Raw genomic sequence first — 22310 nt, forward strand, 5'->3', positions numbered from 1 at the left:
GTCGCGATAGCCTATTAGCGTTGAGATTTTCCAGCAGCTTCAGAGCATTGTTTGGGGAGGAACAAGCAGAGCGGAGGGAATGACTGAATGAATGTCCGTTGGGCTGGACATTGCTTGTAAAAAAGAAAGTGAGGAAGTTGAACTCCCTGGTGAGTTTAGAAAATGTGTCTGTATGTGAACAAGTTAGCATAGCATAGCCACGATTGATCCAAACTCAATTCAGAAAACAAACATTTTTAAAGTTGTTGTCCTGCTGACTTGCTGACAGACCTGACAATGAATTCATACTGCAATTAAATTACAGCAAAATGTTTACTTTGGGTTCATACAGCTGTAGTAATCGCGGGATGTGTACTGAAAACCTGTGCCAGTCAGCTAGTTGATGTTCTTACTGACATTTTCAACATATCACTGTTACAGGAGAGGGTTCCCACCTGCTTCACAGCCACCATTATCCCTGTACCAAAAAGATCTGCAGTCTCTAATCTACTCATCCAAGTGCTTTGAAAAATGGATTCTCCAGCACATCAAATCAACTTCTCAGCTAGCCTGGCCCCTCACCAGTTTCACAGAGGATCTCCCCTGCCCTCCAATCTTCCTTCACACACCTTCGTTAATACTTTACAATATGGTGAGCAAAATTGTGTGAGTGAGGAATGAATCAGGAACAACCTGATAATTAATTGTTAATGAGTTGTTCTTGAATATCTCAGAATTGAGGAAAATATAGCTCATACCTTGAACCTTAATCTGACATATTTTCTTGAGAGACCTGATATGTTTGTACACATTATTATGTTATATAGAAAGTCTTTGACAAAATAGGATTTTGAAAATATCCACCCTCAATGGAAATTACACCCTTGAATGTTTCACATGTACACCATCATCAGTGGTGATATCTCACAAAGATAAACAATGATTTTGTTTATATTTCCGTTGTCAAAATAGACTTTACAGAGAAGAAGTAGACATACTTTATTAATCCCACAAGGGGATATTTAAGTAGTAAGTATTATACACACACACAGGTCTGAAATACACACACATACACATGCACAAACATATGGAGATGTCAGAGCGAGGGGGCTGCCACTCAGTGCAGCGCCCCTCTTGAATAACATTTCAGCACATCTGCCCATAAGTGAAATTGGCTAATAATCAAGCATACATTGTTTTATTATTGAGATTCAGTCACTATTTTCCCTTTTTGTGTGTGTGCATTGTTTAAGCGATCTGGACCCAGGTGTTTTAAACACTGAAGTGTATGTGTAGAAGCTGAACATAAAATTAGTCTTGGAGTCAGGGTGATGTAATGGACATTATGCAAAAATGTTCTAAAGAGAGAGAAATATATTAAAAGATAGTTGTATTTATTTTTTTAATACAGTACATGAAATCCACAACATGACACTGCTCTGGACTTGGATAACTTGTGTATCACATGTCTCACTTTGACTTTCAGCATACAAATAGTATTCTCAATGTGTTTGGCCCAATGGGTTTCTTCTGACATCCTAAATGGCATGTTCTTCACTAGCAGAGGTAAGATGGTATCCAGAGCCTCAGGGTGCCTTCCTTGTTGCTCTTCCCTCTTGAACCTTAATTGCCAGCTAAGAATCATTGTCCAAAGAGTTTGGCATGGAAAAAAATCAATGTTTTCCCAGCACATGCTGAAAAGCATCGATCCCATCCAGTCTGTAAGCCTGAATGTCTTGGTTTACTCTACCTACTGGATGCAAGCATACACACATGTGCACACTCACACACACGAAATGCAAACCTTTCTCCTGACACTCCAGATGAACCGGTGAGAGCGATTGGCTCCAGCAACCCAATACAACCAGCAGGATTTTACTAAAGATTGACATGATGGCTATCAAGGGAGTACTAGTTGAATAGAATGCAATGAATAATTTAAGTCAGACAGGGTAGTACAGACAGAGGGGAAGCACTCAGGCAAAAAATGGCACTCATTGACCACATGGTGGTGCTATAACAATCAACTTTACGTCTTTGCAATAATCTCAAACGGCTGTGTTTAGTCCAACTGAGTCCAACTTTTATCATTTTAATCTGTGGATTCATCTGCATGTTTGCTACATTGGTCTTCTGACCAAAAAATTCATACAAAATTTGCCTTGTATGATCTAGGGTCACTACTCAGTTGATGCATACTATTTGGTAATGATTGCTTAAAGTGGGCGTGGCTTATTACAAGAAATGTAAATTTCTAGACCTTTCTCATTCCAAAAATCTAAGAAAATCACCTGTACGTCCTAGGGGAATTACATTTTTTCCGCACATCTAGTGATATATGGCATGAATGTTTGCCTCACTGCAACCTATGGTCAATATAGATGTCAGTCACTCTAATGTATATATTTTAGAATATGCCGAATCAATTAACTAACATCTATATCTCCACTTCCAAGAAGCTCCGTCACAGAGCCGTAGCACAAGCATGACTTTGACAGGCAGAAGGAAAAGTAGTTCCTATCAACAGAGTATAATTAGACTATCATGGTGATATGTTGATACTTTTATAAGAGTATCGATCCAAGAGCAGAAAACGTTGGTATCAGAAATATCAATACTTTAGTATCGATACACACATCACTAATGTACACAGACATTGTCTCAAGCGTTTCAAAGGGTTTTCAGATCGGTCAAATGGTGAGTCTGCAGTGATATTCCATATCTTGCTGTGACTTGTACAGTATGCAAACCATTTAAATTTTTGCTCAGTGTTGGATCAAACACCACCAAAATATTTGACGAATGACCCAAAACCAGCAGAATGATGTGTGATTTTTTTCTGAATTTTATCACCAACATTTTGACTGTTCTAAGAGTTTTAAGTTTAAACTGACAAAACTATCCAGGTCTGACACATGTGATGTCACGCTTCAACTTGCGAGAAGGTGTGTGGAAACAGCCTCTCACCAATAGCTCAGTCAGTTAGTCTCTCTGTGGATCTTAAATGCCAGGGTTGAAATCCCCACATGACCAGGTCCGACTTTCTGACAACGAGGCGTTCAGAATGAGCTTTATTGCCAGGGTCAGATTATAGTGAGTAGAAGTTCTCTATTTTATTTGGATCCCATGACATTTTCTTCTTATTTTTCTCTGTTAAAAAGTTTGCCCAGTTTGTGCAGCTTAAACTTTAAAACACAAAATTTTGCAGGGGGGTTGAAAATTTCACCCAGTAGTCAGGTACATATAATGACACTCGCAATCGCTGATCGCAAGGTGATGTGTTAAAAGTTTCCCCAATTATCTCAAAGTCCAAATTCTTTCATCACTTTAATCTCTTAAGTCTTCTGCATCTTTTCTTCTCCTCTGAAAATGTCAAATGTTACATTTTTCACGACTTTTCTTTGATCCCAATCATTGCCTCTTTCTTTCTTTCTTTCTTTCTTTACCTCCACTAAAACTGTTTGACTGCTTCACAATGAATGCCACCCTGTGATTAGCCAGTTGAACACTTAGATCTTTTTTGGGCATTTTGTGTCTTTATTAGATAGAGCAGTGGATAGAGTGAGGAAAGAGAGGGAGATATAGGGGTGACATGCAGCAAAGGGCCAGAGGCTGGATTCGAACCCAGGCCGCAGAAGTATGGACTGAGCCTTGTACATGGGGTGCGCTCTGCCAACAGAGCTAAACAAGCACCAGTTTTATTGTGAAGCAGCAGCTCCATGAAATGTTTGGTTAGCATTAGCAGTACCTTCATGCAGCTCTGATACGTCTTTAGGAGAATGAACAGTAAACAATGAGGCTAGCAATAAATCAAATTACAAATGGTAACACTGGATTATATGTGCGGCATCATTTTCTGTCAGTCCCTCATGCATGTTAAGGCAATTTGAATCTACTGTAAGAATGGAGGACTCTGCCACTAACAATGTTAAGAATTATAATTAGGGCTGTCCCCGACTAAGGATTTACATAGTCTAATCAGAATTGTCAAGTCCTGCCTATAGTCGACTGGGTGGGGGGGTTGACACACGGTAGCTCTGCTTTAATCTTGAGAAGCTGCAGAGCTGCAGTCTCTATTCATTATCACTGTAACTTACACTGTAGATTTCCAGCTAAACTTAGGCTTACTGCCTTTTTTCTCTCTCTCTCTCTCTCTCTCTCTCTCTCGCCATTCACCGGTCTTGTGCAGAGTTTTGCTTGCATGCCTTGTTGCCAACAACTGCATGCACGTAATTTAAAAACGATATAATATTCTTTGTGTGGTTCATCAGTGGTGATAAATTATCCGAAAGTCCCGCGAGGTGCGAACAACTCGGCACAACACAAGCTTCGGGCTCGGTCTCTTCAGTGAGTGTTCCTCATCTGCCACTACACACATACATGCATGCATGGGCATGAATTTCATCTAACTGTTCATGGGAGCAATTTTTGGAGGGCACACAAATAATCCAGCCAAAGATTATATATTACTTAAGGTTCAAAGGTTCACCACACGGTCATATTATCTTAATTATCTTGTGTTCTCTTTTATGTTTCTTCTGAGACAGAGGATATCAGTTAATTAGATATTTAACTGCAGAAAGCCAACTAATCTGCCACTTAAAAATCATACTGAGCAAAACCCAACACAACGGTAGATCACGGTATTAGCCTAATATCAGTTCACTCACAGGCTTATTGCTGTGTTAGTTGTAGTAAGAGATAGACAGATTAGATTTTTCCTGACTTATTCCAATTACTGATTTTTTTTTAAAGGTCTGACCTCCCAATTCTGATTTTGGCCAATTACGATTTTCTTTCTTTCTAAGAACTATAACTGATAGCATACACAAACATCTTTCTAACCTCTCTATATTGGAAAAATCTTTTTTTATTTGGATCTCCATCAGCACCAGTATGTTGGTGATTGTCACTGGGTTCCAATTAATTGTATGGTCATCATGAAACAAATGATTTTTAAATAACATTCGCTTTTTCACAGGAAGGAGCGGTTTTGTACAAAAAGCCCACAATCAAACTGAAAATAAATTGCAGTAGCTTATAAAGTAGGCCATTTTAAAATATATTTTACTTGTAAATATTTGAAAGAATACATAATCCTGTTCCTAATGTCATAATTTATTTCGACTGCACCTTTTTTTCCCTGTTAAATCACAAACTACAGGAATCTGCTCGCCATGCTTTTCCCATCAGATACACAAACACACACCTCTCTCTCTCTCTCTCTCCCTCTGCCTGTATCTGTCTGCTCTGACTTTGTTTGTCAGCAGTTTTTGAAGACAACTCGCATTTTGTATTTTTCCGCATGTGGAGGAGGCTTGTTGTTAATTACCGATGGTATGAATGACATTGTCACCAACAACTGTGCTCACTGTTGCTTTACCTGCTCCCTGCCTTAAAATATCCATCATTGTCTTCTAACGTAATACAAGAACCGTCTCTTTCTGTGTGTTTCTCTGCAGATGTAAATAGTGAGTGTTATGTCTTCTTCACTCTAGTGAAGAACTTCCACACACCTAAGACATGTTTTAGCATGTGTGTGTGGCTGTGACATGAGGTCACAGCACAGCGTGTTTGTAACGTTCAATGGGACCGGCAGAGAATTGGATATTTGGCACTGCTCGGCCCCCGTCACTGGTCACTGCTGAAAACCAGTCTACTTCAGTCCCCAGCCGATCAATCTGTGCAGATAAGCTGTAGAAGGTACTATCAAACAAGCTATATAATCAGCTATTAAACAAGCTAGGTAATGTTATAATAACATGGTGGGCTCATAGAAGAAAATCGGTTATCATAATTTTTTGTATGATTCATTTATTAATGGCTCAGTATCATCTGTATTAAAGACTAAATAATCAGTTCATCTGATGTTTAAAGTGAATAAAACAGCCCTGCCAGCCTACTTAACGATACTGGAGCTCCACAACCACTGAAGCGGTTCAAACTTGTTCTCTCCGACCGGACTCCTGTGAGGTAAAGCAGGCAGTGGACCAAACCACTGTGTGGCAAAGGAGGGGGGACTCAAAATGTTTCTAAACTTAAAGCTCATTTTTATTGCCCTGTTTGCGTTTGTATTGTTTTATTCCTTACACAGTTATTCTAAGTATATATCATTATATTATTTAATGGGGTTTCTTTGGGGGTCGGGCAACCCTTAGATGTGTCGTCACAGGGATGAAAAGGGAAACGGCTGGACTAAAAACGAGCTGTTTTCAGGCAGTTGAGAGCAGAGTTTTCTGTGGGAGATGGGAACTCACTTTGGGCTGGACTTTGGGCTTTTTCACTTTGCAAACCTGTTACATACATACAAAAGGTATATAACTCAATAACGGAGAGGGAAAAAGCCAAAAAGCATAATACCACCTCTTTAAATTTGTTTTCCATAACTCATTTGGTCACCAAGCTATTTCACTCCTCCTCTCTCATTCAAATACAAATAAACTCAAGTCCTTCCTCTGATTATATGCCTGTGGATGACCTAATTAGGATGAAAATGATAATAGATCACCTTGCTTTTCCATAACAACAACAATAATATTAGGCAACCAATCAACTACTATGGCTTCAACAGGTGGCATTTTACGCAAGGTATCAAATGAAGTACCATATTGTATTATATTATATTGTACAGTATATATTACTTTGGCCCGCTAAGGTTCCTATAGTACTTTCATGTGCTGATATGAAACACTTTAATCAAAACCCTCCTACCCCCTACACGGCCAGCCTCCTTTTTTCCACCAATATTCCTTTCACTGTCTCTTATGTATTGATTGTCTGTCTTTCTGTCCCGCCGTCCCACAACTCCGCTTCTAGCCTGCGTGCCCAACCCCCCTCCTGTGTGCCAGCACAGAGAGATCTCCCCTGGGACTGTAATTAGGCCATAAAAACCAGGAAAGTGAAGGAATAGCAGAGAACATCCTCATCATGTCGTCCTGCTTTAGCGTCTCATTAGGTCACGTACCAATGATAATTATGGCAAATCCCAGAGATGGATAATGTATATAAGCATGCATAGTTAGTTTTGGGGTGCCTGCATATGGCAGCCACATATACTATACCTCCTGTTATGCAATAATGCTGAATGTTTCAAATGCTCAGAATATAATAGCTCACATGCTAATTTGGGCGAGCTTATTGTATGGAATCTGCTTTTTAGATTCAACTGCTCAGATCTAAGCTTCTGCAACATAAAAAGTCTTTATGGACCAGGGCTCATATTTATCAAGCTTCTCAGAATTACTCATAAGAACACTGGTTAGAATTGACTTAAGGGTAAAAAAAATTCTTGGCACAAAACTAGCTTAAAAGTTAGTTATCAAGCATCATAGTCCTAATTTGAGTGAAGTGTAGGACTAAATCTTAAGTGTCAGCCTTAGTGCTGATTCACAACACTTTGCTGTGCCGCAAACAGGATTTTGGATGACGATGTAGGCAAGGACCAATCACTCAATATATTTCCTTATTTAAGAATATTCTCAGATAAATTCACATTGAATGGTGAAATTCCTAAGAGGAGTTTACGTTCAACAGACATTTGACAATCAAGAATTTTTAAGAGGATACATGTACATAGGCTACATACACATTGGAAATGAAAGATAAAACAGTTGATCTTGAATTCGATAAAATGCACTGTGACACTGTGAATTCTTCCTCTCCTCTCCACATGTCTCTGTCTGCACAGTGCCATCACAATCTCTACTGGCAACTCCTAACCACTTGAGAGACCTTTCGAGCTGTCTTAAATAACTGGGAGAGTAAGAGTGATTCTTAGCTTTGAGAAATTTGATAACTTGCTTTTATTCTTAAGTTTAAAAGTAGGAGTAAATTTCATGAATTCTCAGCACTTAAAGGGGCATTATGTAGTTTTCAGCGGCCACTAGCGGTGCGGTTTTAAGATTGCAACCAGGTGTGTGCTCGTATGCGGCAAACCGTGCACCTGATAGGCCAGGGAAATAGTCTGATCCAGTTGCTGATGGTGTGTTTAGAAGCGGGGAGCCCAGCCTTGGGGGACCTGAAACACACCAGCAACTGGTCTGCTTTCCTCCACCGGGAAGACCTCAGAGTGTAAATACTCAGTGCTCTGACAGGGCAGAGCAGATGAAGTCTCCCATCCTCCGCCGTCACATGAGGTGGGGGATGAAACGCCTGCAGCACCGTGGACCCTGCCAGTCTGCCAGTCTGGCCAGAACCTCAGGGACATAACCTGGACAAGGATGCAGGATGGCCCTGACCCTCCGCGGGTCAAACTCCAGGCATCGGGGAGAAACTGAAAGTGCCTGGAGATCCCCCCACCCTCCTCAGAGAGGTGATAGCGAGGAGAAAGGTCATATTAAGGGTCAGGTGCTTGGCCTCAGCCGACTCCAGGGGTTAGAAGGGGGCCTCAGCCAGCGCTTCGAGAACCACTGCCAGGTCCCAGGTGGGAACCCTGGAACGAGTCACGGGTCTCATCCTCCGGGCTCCACGGAGGAAGCGCACGACCAGTGGAAGCCTCCCCAATGGCCCAGGTGGTGAAAACATTCCACTTTAGGCCGTACATCCTTCTTGTGGACGGGGCTCTGGAGCTGAGCAGCGTCTCGACTGCTCCTGTCGTCAGGCCCGCTTCTAGGAACTGCGCCCCCTCAGGGGCCAGACACATAGCTGCCACAGGGTGGGGTGCGGGTGAAAGATCCGGCCCTCCGCCTGGGACAGCAGGTCTCTCCTCAGAGGGACCTGCCAGGGCGGGCGCTCCAGGAGCGATATTAAATCCGAGAACCACACTCGTGCCGGCCAAAACGGGGCTACTAGTAGTAGACTGACGCTGTCCTGGCAGACCCGCTCCAGAGCCCAGCCTCAGCCACGTCTGCACCATGGCATCCAGCCCTAGGGGCTGGGGGCGAGAGGGAGAACCACAGGGGACAGTGCGCCGTCTCTCGGGACGCAAACAAGTCCACGTCTATGGGGCCGAACTCTTTGCATAATAACTCCACCACCTCGGGGTGGAGTCTCCATTCCCCGGGCCTCAACCCCTGTCTCGACAGCAGGTCTGCTCCTTGATTCTGGGTCCCAGGGATGTACATCACTCTGTGGGACAGCAGTCTCTGCTGGGACCACAGGAGGATCTGATGTTCCAGTTTGCATAATGGGCGCCCTGGTGATTCAAACAGGCCACCACTGCCTTATTGTCGGTTCTGACAAGGATGTGGCGACCGCGGAGGGTGGGCAGAAAACTCCTCTGAGCTCTGAAAACTTTTTGAAAACATTTCCAGGCAATTTATGTGCCAAGAGAAATGATGCTCCTCCCGGGAGCCTCTCGCGAAGCGGCCGTCCATGACCGCGCCCCATCCCGTGACTGAGGCGTGAAATAATAATAAATAATAATTAAATAATAATAATTATGAATAAATAAATAAATAATTGTTCGGCGACAGATCGCTCCCAACACGGGACCTTGGAACAGGAGCCAAGATTTCCTCCATACAGACAGGGAACGAAGGCACCTGCTCGTAACCCGTATCAGATGGAGCGGATTTCCCCTCGGGGAGAATCCCTTGGATTTTAGCCACCACTGCAGGGCTCTCATGTGCAGTAGTCCGGAAGGTATTATACTGGACACTGCTTCCTGGAGACCCAACACCCTCTGAAAGTGTTTTACAGTGATGGTGCGGCCTAACTGCACTCCGGTCACTGTGGATGAAATGGACTCGATGCGTGCGGGAGACAGGTGGGACCGTTGAGCCGCAGCCCCAAACGCTGAAGGTGGGCAAGGACGACATCTCGCTGCCAAACCGCTCTCTCTCGAGACTGGGCCAGGACGAATAATCCCCCTACTCTAAGTCTCAGGACCTCTTCCGGGACCGCCGAGACTGAATGACGGTCCTCAGATCCGTCTTCCCGGGGGGCGGTGGGCGAGAGCGCCATCTTGTGTGCCAGGTTGGTTGAGGGGGATCCCGTGAAGCGACGCTCTGCTTCTGGCTGCGGCGGTAGGTGCTGGACGAAGCCTGCGTACGCCTCCCCCTGCGTCCCAGCGGGGGAGATATTGCTCAGACGCCTCTCCCTGAGTTCTGGCGTGCTGGAACCTGTTGATGACAGCATCCACTGCTTCGCCAAACAGGCCAGAAGGCGAGAGGGGCGCATCCAGGAGAAAAGCCCTCGCCTTCCCCTGGATGCCCGAGAGGTTGAGCCACAGATGGCGGTCCGTGGCCACCAAAGCCGCCATGGATCGGCCGATGGAACAGGCCGTTTCCTTGGTCACACGGAGAGCCAAGTCCGTCGCTCTACGGAGCTCCGTCAGGTCCTCCTCAGAGGGACTTCCCCCTACGTCATAGTCCCAAAAGAGATCGGCCTGGTATGCCTGCAAGACAGCCATCGTGTGCAGGCTAGCACCAGCTCGACCCGCTGCCATGTAGGCCTTGCCCACCAAATCGGACGTCATCCGACACGGCTTGGTGGGGAGCGCCGGTGTCCGGATGGATGAGGCGAGGTTGGGGGAGAGGTAGCTAGCCAGTGCCTCCTCCACTCGTGGCATCGCTCCCTAGCCATGCTGTCTGATCTCCGTCACGTGTAGTCTGAACTAGGCATTAGTTAAACCAAATGAACTGAAACAAACGCCAAGCTCAGTTTATAATTGTTGATACAAGAAGAAGACTGGAGCAGACTGGCCCAACCATGCAGCCGAGTGAGAGTGGAAAATGAGTGGAATGATGGCGGAAAGCTGGCTGAGCTCAACTGAATTTCACGTAAGGCCTAAATCTAGGGATGACCGTGACTAGTCGAAAATTCGATGCTTCGAAATGAGGAGCCTGATTCGACTGCAAATCTCACCGTCGAATGAAAATTCTCTCTCCTTTCTCTCTTTCATAATGCCTCAGCGAAGATTCAACTATGTAAATTCTTAGTCAGGGACACCCCTACCTTTATCCTTTTCTTTTTTATTGACAAGACAACCCGGGCATTTAAAGTATATGATGGCCTGTCATGTCAGGTTTCTGGCTTGAACGCCAAAGCAGATCAGAGATAGTAAGTGAGATTTAAGGAATTTATTAGAACAACAGGCAGAATGAGTCACAGAGAGAAAGATATGTGGTGAGAAAGCGGTATCAAAAATCCAAAAACAATAAAGCGAGAGAGAGAGAATAAAGAGACCAAAACACACCAGTCACACTTCATCCTACTAATGCAAAAACACTTCCACTCCCATACCAAATGTCACACCAGTGTCATGGCAGGGGGATTGTGACTTGTTATACAGCATGTTACTAGCTCAATCAGAAGGTAATAAAATCCCTTAGACCTAACAACAAATTATTCAACCAGTACTAATGCGCTGTTACAACTGAGTTAATATGTAATTAATATTTAATGACTTTAATTTGACATAATTTCATTATTTCCCCTTTTTTGTTTGTCAATTTAGTCAAACACAAAAAGGAATACTATGATTCTCCCTCTTCTACTATACACTCTCCAAGAAAGACACAAAATTAAGATGACATGCTGTAATAAAATGAGTAGAATACAGCCACAAAGTATCCAAAAAGTTACCAGATTAATAGCATGAACAGGCAGCTGTTTTCATTGAAAATGCTCTAGTTAACTCACTGTCTTGGACCCGCTCAGTAACAAACAGTTAAAAAGTTAGCGACTAGCTGGTGAGCTAAAGAGTCAGATATTTTTCTTAGGAGTTGGTAGAGACCAAACACAGAGATATAAGGAGAGTGAATTTTGGACTTAACATTCATCAAGTGAAAATAAACACAATTCCTAATTAATGGTGAACATGTTTGCTTGATCAGGCGCTCATATAGAAATTATTTGATTATCTGGCATAATTATTGTCTTATCACGTGACTGAAAACTACCAACATAAGACCCAAATTCTCCAAATCAAGACCATTTTTGGGAAGTGTGACTTCTATTTGCCTTTTCTCAGCAGGGTTTTAGTCTTTGCTCCCTAACCAGCCCGTGCTGCCCTAATTACTGTAATAAAATATTAATCTAATAATCTGAGTTAGTGAGTCTTGCAGATTTTAGGGCTGTGATGAATCACTGCATGTGTATTAAGGGTCTATGATAATAAATCATCATTAGCAAGTATCAACAAAGAGAAAGTGTTTGACTAAATGTGTCAGCACCATTTATAACTTGGGTAATTATTATACCCAGACATCTTCAGAATTGCCTGAGTGGGTCGAGTCTACTCTTTTGCTTTTTGCTGTGTGAGCATTGCACACAGGTTAACAAGGACGTGTGTTGTAGAGCCTGAGAGATATGTCTGTCCCTGCCGGGCTTTGAACTGCTCCCACCACTGAGCTGAAGGGTCAGCCGTGTGCAGGAGTGCCCAGGGGCAATGGATACTAAGGCCACTGCATCTGAGACCAGTGATTGAAAATGCCTGCTCTTTGTAGTTGGCAGGTGAGGTGGTTCAGGGTGGGAGGAACCTTTGAATATGGTCTTGGGAGTTGATATGCACCTATAGAGAATATTGCATCCATCGGCTGTGGTGAAGGTCAAGAGTGAGGCAGGGTAGGGAAAGGAAAATGTCAGGCTGAGGAACAACAATAGTATCACCTGACAGTTTTATAGATGTATAACTTTTGGAAGGCTATGTTAAGGGTTAAGGGATTTCTGTGTGTGTGTGTGTGTGTGTGTGTGTGTGTGTGTGTGTGTGTGAAATTTATGGCTTGAAAATGGCTGAATGGCAGTGTCACAGACAGAGCCATCCGAATTTTAAAATGCCAAACTCCAATTGGTATTGACTTTGCTATACAGTGTTCCGATTGTGCAGGTCATAGGAAACCAGTCGCTCTCTCCTTTGTTCTCCTTACAGAGTTAGGAGCTCAACGCTAACTGGTTTTGTTGCTCCTGTTGCTTTTAAAGTTAACTGGCAGACTTTATGTTGTAGCTGCTGATGCTAACAGAGTTTGGTTCAGTGTGTGTGCTCTGTTAAACACGGATCTAACCTATGGAGTCCACACAGTGGTACCTACAATTGTGACTGTCTAACTTCAGATGCTAGCTGTAGTACAATTCACAAATGGGATTACTGGTGTCTAGCATTAACCCAACAACAACAACCCGACACTTTAATTCCAAACCCTGTATGTGTTACCAAACATGGTTAGGAGTTTGCTTGTGTATGCAGTATAGGCAAAAGCTCAAGATGCCAGGGCACTGGGAAAGAAACAGAACAGTTGGATTGTAGGGATGCAACGATTACAGATTTTGTTGGTACGGTTATAGTCTGAGAAATAATCACGGTTTAACGATTATCACGATTATTATGCATCAGTTAATTTCACAACACTACTAATGTATAACATCACATGAACACTCAGCACTAGATTTTAATGTGGCAATAATAAACTACTTGGCAATAAAGCACCTTCTGATTCTGATAATAAAATGACAACAATAATCCATCTCTTCCTTTGAATTAAAGAGAAGTGACCTCTGTTTTGTAAACATCCAGTATTTCCCTTTTAAAAAATAACAAATGAAGTCAAAGGCTGCAGGGCTCTTTGACTGAAGTAGATCACAAAATTATCAAGTGTTTTCAGTTTGTGCATTCTTTCTACATTTCTTTTCGACCTGAATTAGAGAATTTGAAACATGGTGACAAAAATATCTTGTTGGTATTTGACTTAAAACATAAATTATACTATAACAGGGATAATAAATCACAATGAAAATAAAAATAAATGATAAAATAAAGTAAAATAAAATAAAGGCTTTGTCTCTATTTAATTAAATAAATTAAAGCTAAATATTAACTATTTATTTACTTTAAAAGAAAACAAATGTAGTCAAAGGCTACTGGACCTCTGTCTGCTCATTTGATCAACTATATTACAAAATTGTTTTGTATTTTTAGGTTGTGTATTTTTTTCTACAATTCTATTGGACCTGAGTAGAGAACTTGGTGAACAAAAATATCTAGCTGGCCTTTGACTTAAACAGTAGAGCTGCCTTTTGAAACATAAATCATAAAATACAGTGAAAATAAATAAAACAATAGAAATAAAGTCCACATCGAATTAAATACAAGCTAGCTGTGCATATCCTTTTGGAGCAATACAAGCAGTCAGAGGCTGCAGATCCCACCTACATCAGGGACTCTTTACAAATTGCACACTTATTTCCAGTCCTTTCAGTCCATATTAACGTGCAGAAATGTGAGCATTCACATTCTCAGTGCTCAGTCTTGACCACTGAGGAGATATGGCCACTTGCTGCTGAACACCCTTTCCGAGGGCACACTTGTTGCAGGGATACAGAGGTACTTTCTGGCCACTTTTGAAAGCATTGGCACTGCTTCCACATGTGCATTCCACCAAGCCAGTGGGTCAGCATCACCACTGATTGCAGGAAGGGACAAGTACAGTTTCACCTCTGAGTTCAGATTTTCTTGGATTGATGGCATTGCATATCCTGAAGTTAGTGACCTGTTCATCTTTGCACTGGTGATTTGCTGTAACAACCCAGACAGGCTCTTCTCTTTCCTTTTGGTGGTGGTGGTGGTAGTAGAGGAGGTGCTCTGTGTGATTGCTGCTGGAGGATCTTCTGTGTGTGGATGTGATGTGAAGTGCCGGTGCATCATCACTACATGCCTTGACTGTGTCATCCAGATTCTCAGCAAAGCTTCCTTTGAACCTGGGATCCGCAAAACTGGATATGTGTCAGAACATTATTCATTTCTTCTGTATATCTCAGCTGCATTAACAGGTCTTCTTTTATGACATTTTTCATTTCTTTAGTGAGAGTGCAGTCTTTCTCTTGATCTTGAAGTATCACATTGTTTATGTACTCCAAGACTGGGTTTAGGGAGAAAAGTGTGACTTGTTTCTCTGAGGCCGTGACATCAGTGAAATCATGGAAAGGACAAATGAGCTGGCTTACTTTCTCTTTAGGCATAAGATGCCAGGTGTTTCTGTCTCCTGCTAGCACTCCACAGATGGCCTGCTGCTGCTCCAAGAACCTGGCATTCATCATTCATTTCAAATGTGGATCCCCACCTGGTGACGACATCATGTATCAGTGAATGCTAAGGGATGTTCAATTCTTTCCGTTTCCAGCTTTGAGAAAACCCTTGCACCAAATGTCGGCATGCTCTGGTAGCGGATTCCACTCTTGGTATCTTGAGGACTTTGGAAATGGCCACATTTAAATCACGACCAAAACAAGGAAACCAAACACAGAGAAATGATTCAAGGGCTTTCCTCATGTTACTTGGATTGTCTGTTGTTATTCCAGACTGTTTTTATCTTCCAGTCCGGGAGCATGTTTTCCATCATTTCAGTGATGTGCTCTGCTCTGTGGTCTTTTGGAAAATAAAGAGTCTCAAGACAGTGAGTAAGCTGCCAATTGGTAGCGAGGTAGTTGGTTCTCAGGTCTGTGGTTGCACCTACTCGCTCGTACTTCCTTGTGCATAGCTGGGATTTTGTTTGTGGAGAAGTAGCTTGTTGTTAAAACTTTGTAATGTAACTGCCTTTTTCATCAGATAAAGATATCCTGGTTTTTCCACAATCTGAAATGGCATCATATCTTTGGAGATGAAATAGGCCACTGCTTTATGTGGAAACAGAGCGTCGCTGCTTGGTCCCTCTGCCATAGCAGCCTGTTCTTATGCTCAGGCATCATATATACACGCTTTGAGAAAACCGTGGCTATTGTACGCAAAACCTCAATTCTGCGTGTATAGGAGACGCCCCCAAGTGCGTGTGCATGAGACGAATCCAGGCCGCGTGTGTAATTTGCTGTCCCCAGGCCACGTGTGCATATATATACAGTATATATGTGTGTGTGTGTGGGCCGTCATAAACAAACATCTGCAAACTGCAGCGTATCATACACATGCAAAATCGCTGTTTTGGGTACAATAGCCATGGTTTTTCCAAAGCGTGAGACGAGATCGAGTTAGCCGTAGTTAGGCTAGTGTACAGTGGTAGCCTCCATGTGTCTGATGAGCACGGCACTTTATGTCAAGGGTGGCTGAGTGCAGTCTAAGGTGTGGACCCAAATACGCGAAGAAGGTGCAGTTCAAAATATTTATCAGAATCAGAATCAGCTATTTATTGCCAGGTATGTGTACACATACAAGGAATTTGACTCAGGATTGTACATTGCTCATGATGTGCTTACTCATACAAAAATACCATAACGCAATAATAAAATAAAATCAGACACAAACTACAGTATAGACATCACTAATATACACACTGAACAAAACAATACAGACATATTGACAAATAGTGCAGTGATCAGAGTGCAAAGGATGCAAGAGTAAACTATTATTCTCATTATGTACATGTTGAAGGTGGATATGATATACAGGTACACATACACATACATGCATACATGTACACATGTACACAGTGTGATAGAGCATAGTGCAAATGATGCTGGAAAAAATAAAAAAGACCTATGACCTTATGACCTGAGATAGGTGTATTGGTATACAGTATATACAATATGACATAGTATGAACAGCACTGAAATAGAGAATGGTGAATAAATAAATAATAAGTGTTAGCCAGTAAACAGGTGCTGATTAGACGCAGGGTTACTGGGTTATTGCACAGGAATTGTTCCTGACACTGTAAGTTAGAAATCACCTGTTCATCAGAGTGATGGCTTGTGGGAAGAAAATGTTCCTGAGTCTGTTGGTTTTGGCGTACAGTGCTCTGTAGCGGCTACCAGAGGGGAGGAGCTGGAACAGGTTGTGTCCGGGGTGAGGTGGATCTGCAGTGATGTTTCCTGCCCGTTTCCTGACTCTGGAAATGTATAAGTTTTGAATGGAGGGCAGGTTGGCACCGATTATTTTTTCTGCAGTCCTGACTGTCCGTTGTAGTCTGCTCCTGTTCTTTTTGGTGGCAGATCCAAACCAGACAGTGATGGAGGTGCAGAGGACAGACTGGATAATGGCTGTGTAGAAGTGGATCAACAGCTCCTTAGGCAGGTTGAGCTTCCTGAGATGACGCAGGAAGTACATCCTCTGCTGGGCCTTCTTGATGATGGTGTCAGTGTTGGGCTCCCACTTCAGGTCCTGGGATATAGTGGATCCTAGAAACCTGAAGGATTCCACAGCAGTTTGGTTTTTTATTAACTCAAAAACCAACTGAAAACTGAAACAAGCTTACGTAGGAGCACAACGTAAAGTCTAAAATTGAGGTAAATCCAACAAACACAAGGGGTGCTTCTCAAATCTCTTATTTGAAGTTGTTCCGCTCTTATTTGCGCTCTGAGGAGCGAGGATCGAAGAGCGATCTCTGAGGAGCTATGAGTGAGGATACACCAGTGAATTCTTTGCAGTAGTCTTTTAATGACCGACACGCCCCCTTATTGGGTAGCCGTTATATTGAATGGATGCTGCAGCTGACTGAATTGATCTGATACATCAGGGCAGATAACATTAAACTCAAGTGCATCACTGCAAAGTCTTATATTTGATTTTTTTATGATTCACTGTCTAGTTAAAATCTGTGTTCATTGTAGGTCTGAATAACAAAAGCCCCACACACAACTTTATTTATTTATTAGAAATATCTTTTTTTTATTTCTACCATCAACATTTATTATGGAGACAATTAAAGTCAGAGAGAGTTGGAGAGGCTGTCAGCAAGAAACACGTTTTACATAATTTATTGTCATTTCTATTCAGTCACATGTGAGGCTTGTCATTACTGTGTTTAGTCCAAATAGATAAAACATAGTAAACACTTAAGGAGTCGGACAAGTCCGGCACTAAAGTCTCTAATGAAGCGAGCAAAGCATCTGATGAAAGCAGCTGGCGGCTCTGTGAGTCAAATCAGCTGATGAAAGAATGAATGAAAATCGTTTGATTGATATGATGGAAGGCAGTGATTGACCGGTGATGAGTGACTTGCAAATAAAATGTATGCACTAGTGTTAACCCCTTAACGACTGAATTTTTTTACAATAACAAAAAAAACCAAAAAAATCAAAGATTTGTGTTTTCAATTGCTTTCAAGCTGATGTTAAATTAAATGAAGATTGTTAATTTGTCTATAGAACATAGAAAAGATATAAAATCAGGTATGTGTAGGTATGATGCAACATTAGCAACAACAGGCATGAACGAGAAACCAGGGCTTGCAAAAGGTTCCTAGGTACGTATCGAATATGTACAACAGGCATTGGGGGAATCCATGTGCTATCTTGGCTTGCAAGGAAGAGGTATGATGCGAATTCGCGACAATCAGCGTCAAGGATAGCAGAAGAGGAAATAAACGGAAAGTCTAACACTGAGCGTCAACTTTGATTACATCATTTTAATTTCGCTGAACATTTAGCCTAATAAATCCCAAGACACCATGATCATATTGTGGGTTATTCAATAATGAATTTACAATCAGAATCAATAAATATAAATGCAGATATCAGCATTGTGCCAGTAGAAATTATCATGTGCCTCTGAGCAGGACCTATAATTTTTCATGTGCAGGTGTTTGTTAAACAGGTAACATAGAATCACGCTGCTCTGCACTGATAAATGTGAGACTTTATTAGTACCAACACAATGCACATGTATATAGACACAAACTCCATCAAAAGTCTCTACAGCTGTTAGAGCTGACTGACAGCTGATCCAGCTGTGATCAGCTGCCGCCGTCATCAGAAACGGACGTCTCATTAGGTGACGCTTGGGAGGAAAGGACGTCTCATGTCTGTAAAAACATATTTCCTCGTTCCTCCTCTCCTGGCTTGGTTTCCTTGCGTCTCTCCATGCATCCCTGGTGGGCGGGACTAAGACACAATATGCAAGTGAGGGAAACGTGGATGCAATTAAGACTTGAGAAGCACCCAAGGTAATCCAAAGATCCAGGGAAAGATGGAGCACTAGACAGAACACTCAACATAGATAAGGACGTCAAAAAGACTGAACAGAACTGAAGGCTTAAATACACAGGCAAACGTGCAGGGAGGGAAGCACAGCTGCAACACAGGTAATCAAACAACAGGAAACAAATCTAGACAAGGACACAAGAGAACAAGAACTGAACACTTAGTAAGTAAGTAAAAGTAAGTAAAATTTATTTAACACATACACGGAATTTGCTTTGGTGATGAAGTGCTGCACGTAGATAAACATACAGTTGAATGTAGAAATGTAGAAATATATAAATATGGATTAGAAAATGCAAGTTATATAAGAATAATAAGAGAATAGAGAAAAATAGTACAACTATTTGCAGAGGAAAGACGTGTTGCAACGGAAGAGTATATTGTACATAAATATAAATTGACAATATAAAAATACACAACAACAAAGATTAACAATTAACAACAAATATGTGCAGTTATGTGAAATGAAATAATATTTACATGTGCAGAGACAGTATATTTTAAAAGTGGGGAGTGTCATCCAATGCTTGTGAGCTTTCTCTGAACAGAACACTCACTGCTGTTTCTTGCTCCATCTTAAAGTGTCAACAAGGTGCTGACGTGCTGCGGTAAGCGTGTTTTCGTTCTCATTTCCGTTTCCGGTGCTTGTGTGTTGGTAGCGTATTTTGCTGCTCTCGCTAAAACCAGTTAAATTTGTTAGATTTGTCATTACAGCGGCCAACTGTCCACTAAACACTTATTCGTACAGTAATTCTGCCTAAGCACTCACAGTTCTTTCCATCTTTTAGTGACTGCTGTTTAATCTCATAGTTGTTTTTAAAAGTTTTGGTAGCTAACACTACAGTACTTTAGCTTAGCCGTTAGCGACTTTAGCTTAGCAGTTAGCGATGGCTTCTCCTCCTCTCTTACTTTCTCCTGCTCGGTGTGTCAGATGTTCAGTTACTCCTGTCTCCTTTAGCGGTAATGGTACGTGTAATAAGTGAAATTTATTTGTAGACATGGAGGCGAGGCTCAGTGAAGTCCGGCTCCGCACCTTGGTAGATCAGTCTTTAGCTACTGTAGCTAGCCAGTCCCCGGCAGTCGGTGCGGAACGGCCTGAGTTAGCCTGTGGTAGCCGTCCCCCCGGCATCTCCTGTGCAGCCAGGAAGGGGTGGCTGGGTGACTGTCCGAAGGAGGAATAGTCGTAAGCATTCAAAGCCCACAGGTCACCACCAACCTTTTCACGTTTCTAACAGATTTTCCCCACCCAGCGACACAACTCTGATCATTGGCAGCTCCATTTTGAGAAACGTAAAGTTAGCAAAGCCAGCGGCCATAGTTAAGTGCATCCCTGGGGCCAGAGCGGGCGACATTGAGTCTTATTTGAAACTACTGGCTAAGGATAAACGCAAATACAGTAAGATTGTTATTCACGTCGGCAGTAATGACTCCCGGTTACACCAATCGGAGTTCAATAAGTGTTAATGTTGAGTCGGTGTGTATATATGCAAAAACAATGTCAGACACCGTAGTTTTCTCTGGACCCCTGCCAAATCTGACCAGTGATGACATGTATAGCCGCATGTTGTCTTTCCGCCGCTGGTTGTCTAAAAACGAAAATAATAAAACAAAGACGTTAGCTCCATGGTATAATACTGAAACTCGCAAATTAAAGCAAATATTGCGGAAACTTGAGAGGAATTGGTGTTCCACCAAACTGGACAATTCTCGTTTAATTTGGCAAGATAGTCTTAAAACTTATAGGAAGGCCATCCATAATGCCAGGGCAGCGTACGACTCGTCATTAATAGAGGAAAATAAGAACAACCCCAGGTTTCTTTTCAGCACTGTAGCCAGGCTGACAGAGAGTCAGCTCTATTGAGCCAAGTATTCCCGTAGCTCTCAGTAGTTACGACTTCTTGAGCTTCTTTAATGATAAAATTCTAACTATTAGAAACAAAATTCACCAAGACCTGCCCTACCTCCAAACTCAGGAAACTTAGAAACGGCTTAACACCAGATATGTTTAGACTGCTTTGCTTCCCTCAATCTTTACCAACTAATTTCAATAATTTATTCATCTAAACCATCAACCTGCCTCTTAGACCCCATCCCGACTAGGCTGCTTAAAGAAGTTTTACCCTTAGTCAGCACTTCTATACTAGATATGATCAATCTATCTTTATCAACAGGCTATGTACCACAGTACTTTAAAGTAGCTGTAATTAAACCTCTTCTGAAAAAGCCCAACCTTGATCCAGATGTTTTAGCCAACTATAGACCTATATCTAATCTTCCATTTCTCTCAAAGATCCTGGAGAAAGCAGTCGCCAAACAGCTGTGTGACTTTCTACATAGCAATAGTTTATTTGAGGATTTTCAGTCAGGATTTAGAGCTCATCATAGCACAGAGACAGCACTGGTGAAAATTACTAACGAACTCCTCATTGCGTCAGACAAAGGACTTGTCTCTGTATTGGTTTTATTAGATCTTAGTGCTGCATTTGATAACATTGACCATATCGTATTAAAGAGATTGGAACATTTCATTGGCATTAAAGGAACCGCTCTAAGCTGGTTTAAGTCCTATTTATCAGATCGATTTCAGTTTGTACATGTTAATGATGAATCCTCCATGCACGCCAAAGTTAGTCATGGAGTTCCACAAGGATCTGTGCTCGAACCAATCCTCTTCACTTTATATATGCTTCCTTTATGGCAATATTATCAGGAAATATTCCATAAACTTTCATTGTTATGCAGCTGATACTCAGTTATATCAATCGATCAAGCCAGATGAAACTCAGTTAGCTAAACTTTGTCTTCAGGATGTTAAAACCTGGATGACCTGTAATTTTCTAATGTTAAACTCAGATAAAACTGAAGTTATTGTTCTAGGGCCCAAGCACCTCCGTGATGCATTATCTAAAGATGTAGTTTCCCGTGATGGCATCGACCTGGCCTCCAGCACCACCATGAGGAATCTTGGAGTTATCTTTGATGTCGTTTAAGTCTCACATTAAGCAAATTTCAAGGGCTGCCTTTTTTCACCTACGTAATATTGCAAAAATCAGGAACATCCTGTCTAAAAATGATGCAGAAAAACTAGTCCATGCATTTGTTACTTCTAGGCTGGATTACTGCAATTCCTTATTATCAGGCTGCTCGAAAAGTCTGTTAAGACTCTTCAGCTGATCCAGAATGCTGCAGCACATGTTCTGACAGGAACCAGGAAAAGACATTTCTACTGTCTTAGTTTCTCTGCATTGGCTTTGAGTAAAATCCAGAATAGAATTTAAAATCCTTCTTCTAACCTACAAAGCTCTTAATGGTCAGGCACCATCTTATCTTAAAGAGCTCATAGTACCTTACTACCCCACCAGAGCACTGCGCTCCCAGAATGCAGGGTTACTTGTGGTTCCTAGAGTCTCCAAAAGTAGAATGGGAGCCAGAGCATTCAGCTATCAAGCTCCTCTCCTGTGGAACCAGGTTCCAGTTTGGGTTCA

General features: G+C 42.1%; 1 long non-coding RNA gene across 1 annotated transcript in view; it reads left to right on the forward strand.

Annotated features, from left to right (window-relative positions):
* Nucleotides 1-22310, forward strand: part of LOC123983383 — a 23142-nt gene continuing 832 nt past the window's right edge. Inside the window, exons 1-2 of the long non-coding RNA XR_006828179.1 lie at nt 1-149; nt 421-631. This is a non-coding gene — a long non-coding RNA (uncharacterized LOC123983383). The remainder of the gene's footprint in view (nt 150-420; nt 632-22310) is intronic.

Source organism: Micropterus dolomieu, linkage group LG14, assembly GCF_021292245.1.
Source record: "Micropterus dolomieu isolate WLL.071019.BEF.003 ecotype Adirondacks linkage group LG14, ASM2129224v1, whole genome shotgun sequence".
NCBI lineage: Eukaryota > Metazoa > Chordata > Actinopteri > Centrarchiformes > Centrarchidae > Micropterus > Micropterus dolomieu.